At 34.2% G+C, this 8,243-nt stretch overlaps 1 long non-coding RNA gene across 1 annotated transcript; it reads right to left on the reverse strand.

The window, feature by feature from the left end:
- Positions 1 to 3,936: 3,936 nt before the first annotated feature.
- On the reverse strand, positions 3,937 to 4,570 carry LOC118755765. The gene is made up of 3 exons (XR_004995057.1): positions 4,369 to 4,570; positions 4,166 to 4,305; positions 3,937 to 4,088 (listed from the first exon to the last, which is right to left on the reverse strand). It is a non-coding gene; the product is annotated as an uncharacterized LOC118755765 (long non-coding RNA).
- Positions 4,571 to 8,243: the final 3,673 nt, after the last annotated feature.

An 8,243-nucleotide genomic window follows, 5' to 3' on the forward strand; every position in this document is an offset into this window, starting at 1 on the left:
AATGTGAAGTAATAATTGCAGAAACTATTAACCGGTTTGCTGAGCAACCGAGAAGTCTACTTTTTAAATAATTTTCGGAAAACAAATTGGCAAGTACATATCGTCCGCCGCATGCCAGAAACATGAATGTGTAAAGATGAAAATTTTGGGATTTTTTTTATACTTTTTAACTTTATAAGCTTAAACCGTTTTGTCATTTGAGGGCCTTTTTTCAAAAAAAATCTTTAAGAAACTATTTTTATTCATAAAAAACTCCATTTTTGGAGGTATTTCCAAGTCGGTCCTGCTCACGTAAATCTTAATATTTTCAGAAATATTTTGGTGGACGTCTTAAAATATAATAGATTTTATAATTCCAATAGAAACACAGTACCGATTTTTTTTTTGTATGGGGAGCGATGTATGTAAATGTGTATAAATGTTATTATTATTTACTATACTTCATATGTATGTACATAGAGTGAGGAGCAAAAATGACAATGTTGTACATGTCAAATTTTTTTTGATAATTTCTGATAAAAAATATTATCCATCCTATAGCCAAACCGTAAAAAGTTATTTGAAACTTTAATTGAATCGGTTTTGGCTATAGATAGCATGAACAATATATTTATCACAAATTAAAAAAAAAAAGTTTCAACATGTAAAACATTGTAAATATTCATTTTTACTCCTCGCTGTATGTACATACATATGAAGTATAGTAAATAATAATATCGTTTATACATACATAGGTATTAGAGGTATACGCCGCCGCCGCCGCCGTTTTTTGTCATTCCTCACGCGCCGCCGCCGAGTTTCGAAAATATCGGCGCGGCGGCGGCGGCGTTCGGCGCCTAAGGAATTTTGTACAAAATTTTCATAATGTATGTACATTGAATACATCGTTTGAAGGAACTAAATACTACTTGTATAAAAGCACAATTTTACGAAATGAAAATTACATTTTTAAATTAGTTTTTTTGCATAGTTTGGGCCACTGGACAAGAATGTGATCTCCTTTATTTTTCCAAAAATAGCATTACTCATAAAAAACATAGGTAACATATTTTTCGACGAAAGCGTTTATTACAGTTTAATTGGGGTCGAATATTGGTAATCTAACGATTTTTTTCCGTTAAAGTTCCCCCTTCATGGTAAACATTAGTATTATTTTTCATTACACTCGGTTTGGCGCTTAATATTTTAGTGGAAATTTTAACCATCTATAAGCCATTTTTTTCAACAGTGGGTCAAAAAGGCCCGTTCTGGTTCGAGGTTATGGGTTAAACTTTTGGAAAAAAGTAGACCCACCTTGTAATCCGCAAAAAATCGTAAGATCACCGTAATTTAACATAACGGTTGATAAGATTATGGCGAAAATTTATTGAGAGCGACATAAATTACCCCAATAACTAAACTTCTAAAATTTTTTTTATTTGTTTAAATTTAAATAGTACATACGGATCTGTAGAGAACATAGAGATCCGTGTGTGTATGTATGTATATACCTCAGACCTTCTTCTGTTCGCCCATCAATCAGAGCCAGACACTCAACATTCTAATTCAAGTGGAAGTAACAATATTTAAATTTAAAACTAATTCAATAATGAAATAAATAGAATAATAATAATAGAATAATTGGCATGGCGAGTGCCTAACGCTGACGAGTTGAAATGATAAGATTAGTAGCCTCATGGCTCTTTGAAATCTACCTTATGAGCAGTAACGCCGGCGTCGCCGCCGCCGCCGAATATTTTTGAAGTTGACCACGTCGCCGCCGCAAAGCCTGTCGGCGTAAACTTCTAACATGTATGTATATTTAAACATATGTATGTATTATACTGCATACATATGTTTTAAATAATGATATTTATAATAACTTGCCAAATGAGAAAGTTAAATTCTCGGTGGTCTAGTAATAACTCAAAAATATTTCACTAAAATGGCATTCGTAAAAGAGATCAATAAAAAAAAACTTGTTAAACAAAACACTTATATATGTAATTAAATTTATGGACAAGGTTAAAAATTGAAATTTTAATTGGAATTATGTACATGGTTAAAATTTCAATTATCGACCTTTCTTGCACTTCTTCAGGTTTCTTTTTTAGTAAATCGTCTACCATCAACAAACAACCGTCATTTTTCGACTCCCCAACTTTTGAGTTTGCTGTGAATACAGTCTCAATCGTGCCACACAACTGGCTAAATCGTTCGTGTGCCTCTTCTTCCAGCCGCTGACGTTTTGGAGCCTTTTGGATGACTCTACGCTGCACTGGCTATCGTTTATCGCCGCATCCACGCACTCGTCCTGCACTAGTTCTACCCAAGAATGATAGAATACAAGATTGCGCCGATTGCAGCAGAATTCGCGAGAGTAAGAGAGAGAGCGGCAAATAAAACTGCTGTCTAGTGATGTGCTGAATTGTCGGTACCCAATACTTAAAAAAGGTTTCGGTACCCAATACTTCCTTATCGGTACCCGATACTGATTCTTTACTTTAAACTTTCGCCATTATATGCATTTCAAGTTTAGAAAAAACGTTCATTACTAATTTATATGAGCGACAAATAAAACTGCTGTCTAGTGATGTGCTGAATTGTCGGTACCCAATACTTAAAAAAGGTTTCGGTACCCAATACTTCCTTATCGGTACCCGATACTGATTCTTTACATTAAACCTTCGTCATTATATGCATTTCAAGTTTAGAAAAAACGTTCATTACTAATTTATATGATATCGGCTTAAACTCTTGAACTTATCGCAACAGAGAAATATTATTTTATCAGTTTTAACCTTAGTCGATCCAAGATTAAAGAAAAATACTTTTAGGATGAAAAAGCCTGTCAGGGAGGAGATTCTGTAACCAGTTAGCGACAAGTTTCGGATCGATATCGCACTTGTTGGCGTAAAAATATTTCATATCATACGTCAACAAAACCGATACCGATTCGAAAATTGTCGCTAACAGGTTATAGAATCTGCCCTTATGCTTCCAAAAATGATATCGTCCGATTCAGTTGGAACAAAAATGCTTCAAACAGTAAGAGTTTCTCTCTATTATGGCCTCAAACCGACATATATACATCTTTCATTTGAATCAGTATTAAAAGCTCTATTGGCTCCTACATTTGGGTTTTGATAGGCGTTTTTGCATATTTTTGGCCTATGTGCGCTTTTATTCGAAACCTAAATGTTTCGGTACCGAGTATCGAGGGTATTGGATACTTAAAAGCATTGACTCAGCACACCACTGCTGTCATCTCGACTGTGACGTCAGCAAAACAACTGATTTTGTCAAATTCACTGAGAGCCGATTAGCGGTATTGCCGTCGGCGCCACCTTCTGTATTCTCTCCACCGTGATAAAAATATAGTAAGGTAGAACCGCTGAGAGTCACTTTTGAAATTCTTGACGTTTCCAAACAATTTAATTTTTAACTTTACTCACAAACTCACACACTCATTTTCATTTTCAATCTCAAGCAACAACAATTTCGAACAACTTCAATTTTTTATTTTCACTTTTATATGATTTTAAAATGTTGGCAAACTTCAAAAAAAAAATCGTGGCCGACAAATTGAGAGAACGGTTCTATGTTTTTATCATGGTGAGTTCTACCCATTCGCATTCTTCTATTATTTGCTCCAAATCGCTCTGCGGAGTTAGCGGCGAATTACTGCAGTTCAGCTGGTCTTCTCAGCACCATTGCAAGTTGGAGATCGTTTTGCAAGGGATAATGGAAAAAGTATTACATAAGAGCAATTCATCTAAACGCGTAAATGCCTCGTAACCATGTAAACCTCGTAAACGTACTTAATTTTGTATGGAAAATTGGTTTATTTACGAGGTTCACGCGGTTACCAGGCATTTATGCATTTCCATGAATACCCATATACATATGTATGACCAACTGAATTCCACTACTAAGTACATGTGTAGCTTACCTCCTAGTAGCACCGTGTTTCATTGGAAACTGCGTGGACTTTAGGTAGCACCATTCTGTGTTTTCGTCTGCAGCGGACCCCGCATTGGACTTTTGTGTCGCCACCTCACGCACAAATCTATCGCTCTGTGATTTCCAGCGTAGCTTACTTTGTTCCACTATTGTAAATAGGAAAAACAATGGTGAAAATTCGCCCTATTCAAAAGATTTAGCGAATTCAAAAATCACCACTAACCTGACGCTCCCGTGGAAATCGCTGCTGCCTGCCACGCTCGCTCCGTCATCATTTTATTTCTAAAAAGATGACAGTTTTTGTCAAAAAGACACGGGTGCAATTTAGTTTCCTCTATGAGCTTTTCTTCCATTTTTTTATTTCTGAAAAATTAAATTTAAACGCTTATGTATATACAATATATGTTATCAGAACATCATATTTACCTTTTTGTCTGATGTGTGCTATGAGTGTAAAGGCGCTGGCCCAATGCCGGCTTGCTTTGCACGCCTTGCTTACTTTAATTTGCTTTGATTTACTTCAAAAACTCGTTTGGCCAAATGGCGGCTTGGAACGCTGTCAAAGCAACCAGCTGTGTAGTTGAAAAGTCAAGGTCTGTTTCCTTACACTAAGAATAATTTTACCATCAAATTCCAGAAAATTAAAAAAAAAATAAATACAAAACAATCTTTTCAGATTTATTTTTAAATGAATGTGAATTAATTTTTGCATTTCAAAGGAATGATAATAATTATACATACATATATAACTATATGTACATTTATTAGAAACAAAAAACTCAAAAAAATCGATTTTTCAAGAGGCGACTTACCAGTAGTTTGACATAATAAATATCGCTAGCTTTGTGTGAAAAGTTGATAAGTCTGCATTTTATGAAGCCTCAAATTTTGGCATAGAAAGTAAGAGAAATTGAGGACTAAGGTAGATACTTGTTTTATTTTTCCTCGTTTATATTCAATATGCAATATGGCCAAAATAATACGAATTTTTTTAACAGAGATCGAATCCTTCTGATTTGTATGGAGTTTTGCTTTGCTTTAAACACGCAAAATGTTGTATTCAGAGTTCCTGTAAAATTTGTAAAATTGGACATAGCAACTTTTCACTTTAAGCCAGCGACATGTTAAATATAAATATGGAAACATAGATTACTTTTTATTACACTTTGAATTACTAACATTATACATATATTTTTTTTAATTACGTAAAACAATTTTTGTATCTACATAAAAGTCTGCAGCAGTTTGTTTGAATTGATTTAAAACGGGAACATATCTTTCTGTCAAAAGCCTACGAAACGCTTTCAAATAAAACATTTGCCTATTTGAAACTTTGAGGCGCTTAAAGCAAGTGGAGCAAAGCTGCCATTTGGCCACCCTTCATACGTTTTAGTATATTCCAAATAACTTTTGACAGTTTTCAAAGCTAAGCAAGCCTGCATTGGGCCAGCGCCTTAAGGAAATAAATACAAAAATTATATCAGCTGATAGTCAAAGCATAAAAAAAATGAGTGTTGCCCAAGATTTTGCTTCGTTTTGCTTTGCCTCAAACGTTTTTTATGTGAGCATACTCATGCATATGCCTACATCGATATTATATGTCAAAGCAAAGAACTATCTAGCAAAGCGAAGAAAGTTGTATATGAATCATCCTGAAGGGTCTCCTAATAAAACATTGCAGCGATTTGCCCACTGTTGTCGCTTCACTTGACAATTTTGAATAGTATAGAGTTGACATTTCAGTCGCAGTTCAAAAGAGCGAAATGTCGAAATCACTTCTACCTTGTTATGCCTTGGTATATGTAAGTGTCCATATGTATATGTACCAACTAGCGATGTTAATTTTTTCGATTTTTACGATCCCGGGATTTTCGGGATGTCGTTATCACAATCCCGGTATTAGTACCGGGATTTAGATATTCATTACTTTTCAACAGCTTAAATCGAAAAAAATTGTTTATATCTCTCCTCCCATAAAATCAGGGACCGTAAATCATTTATGGATATATGCACCTTTAAGAAGCCGCGTATTGATGTTGATACGGACCTTATAGGTTACTAGGAGAGTAAAAAATTTATATATCCCCGAGTTAGAGATCTGGCATGTATTATACATCAAGTGCCAGGGACACAAGTTAGTGTAGAACGCGCGTTCTCAGCACTAAGCTTATTCTTAGCGATTTGCTATACAATTTGTCGGAGCAGGACTTGGCAGCTATGTATGTATATTAATTGTTAAATTGAGTTCCGAATCATTCCTGTATAAAGGTGAATAACTTAAAGCTTAAATTAAAGAAGCTGAATATGTTTACAGAAGATAGAAAACTGCAATTGAAAGGATGTGCATTTTTTATTAAAACATATTGTATTGTGAATATATAAACTGCTATTTTGACCGAAAAAGTAAGTGAGATTTAACTTTTATAATTGACCGAAAAAATAAGAGTCAAATTCTAACTTTTATATTTGACCGTAAAAATAAAAGCAAATTTTTAACTTTTATTTTTGACCGAAAAGATAAAGGAAAAATTTTAACTTTTATATTTGACCGATAAAATAAAAGTCAAGTTTTAACTTTTACTTTTGACTTAAAAAATATCAGTCAAAAAATAACGGTTAAATGCTGAATTTTTTGAAAAAAGTAAAAAAAATAAAATCATATAGGATTAACATTCCTTGACTAACAAACATCACATTGCTATACATCGGCGTAGCCAGAATGAAATTTAGGGGGGGGTGGGGGGCGGGGGGGCTCGACCCTATTAATCTGGCAAATCAGGGTACTATTTTATATATATATATAAGGAAAATTTGAAAGTTAGGGGGGGCTCGAGCACCCCCCTGCCCCTACCTGGCTACGCCCATGTTGCTATATACATCAACGCGTATCAACTACAGGTGATAGCGGTAGAAGCCATGCTTCTTCTTATGAGCACGCTTGTGTCGAACTATCGCCTGTTTTGCTTTGTTTACATATCCGCGTATACATACATATATACTAAATATATACCCTGCAAACAAATGCTCCCGAAATCTTTAGGAGTATCGGAAATTTGTTACGATTCTTTTTGGAATATTTAAAAAAAAATATTTGAAGCGGTTGGCAAGAACTATTAAAGAAATTTTTGTACGATTTCTTAAAGAAAATTCTTTAAAAAAAATGTGAAACCTTTCAGAATACTCTCAAATCCTGGTATGCAGGGTATACATATACATACGAATATGAATATATAAAGAAACTGTTGATGACACAAGGAGTTCATACTAGAGATGGGCGCGTGAGTAATATTGGCTCACGTTCACACACGCTCACGTTAATGGTTTTATAAATCACGCACACTCACGTCTTGCTGTATTTTTTTCAATCACGTTCACGCACGCTCACGACGCCAATTTTTGCAATCACGCACGCTCACGCACGGATTCTCACGGACATTTTTTTCAAATTGAAACTTTATTTATATAAATAGCATTTCATATAAATAAGCTTTTAACACACAAGTATTATTACAGAAGCTTGGACGAACGCCTAGCAAGGGCTGAAGGCACTATTATTATTTTAACAAATTTCAGATATACTTATGTATCTAATACGAGTATAAAAAATAATTGGTATCAATATTCATTCAACGTATGTAATTTTAAAATGACATTAGCTCATATTTTTTGTTTAAAAATAATGTTTTGTCGAAGTTTTCACCAAGCAGTCGTGTACGTCTTTCTTCCAGAATTCTGCCTGAAACAGAAAAAACTCTTTCACTAGTTACTGAGCTAGCTGGTATGTTTAAAATTTGCCTTGAAAGACTTCCAAGAAGTGGTAAATCTTTAGCTTTCTCCCAAAATTTTAAAACATCGTCACAACTTTTGTTTTCCGGTTTTTTCAAATAAATCTGTATTTCCGTATTAATTTTTTCAAAAACTGTTTCTGCAAATTAATTTGATGCATCTTTAAATTTGCCAAGTTGCACGAGTTTTTGCCCCTTTCGAGGTAGAAGGAATGTCATGATGCAGAATTTGGAAATCGTGCTGAGGGCGAGCACTCTTTTCTTCAAGTACATTTCTACCTAAGTTATGTTCAAGCATTGCCTTTACTGTTCCTATTATATGTTCGTGCGTTCTGCAGATAAAAACTGTAACTTTTTAAACGGAGGGTTTAAAAACAATCGCAGAAATTGGACTGAAGTTGATTGGAATATTTTATTTAAGTTTAGGTAAAAAATTATAACCGAACCACTTTTTGCCAAGTTTTAACGTTTATATTTGTTGTTATTGAACTTTTGTTAATTTTTTAAATAAAAAAT

This window comes from Rhagoletis pomonella, unplaced genomic scaffold (assembly GCF_013731165.1).
Source record: "Rhagoletis pomonella isolate Grant_MI unplaced genomic scaffold, Rhpom_1.0 Rhpom_scaffold_07296, whole genome shotgun sequence".
NCBI lineage: Eukaryota > Metazoa > Arthropoda > Insecta > Diptera > Tephritidae > Rhagoletis > Rhagoletis pomonella.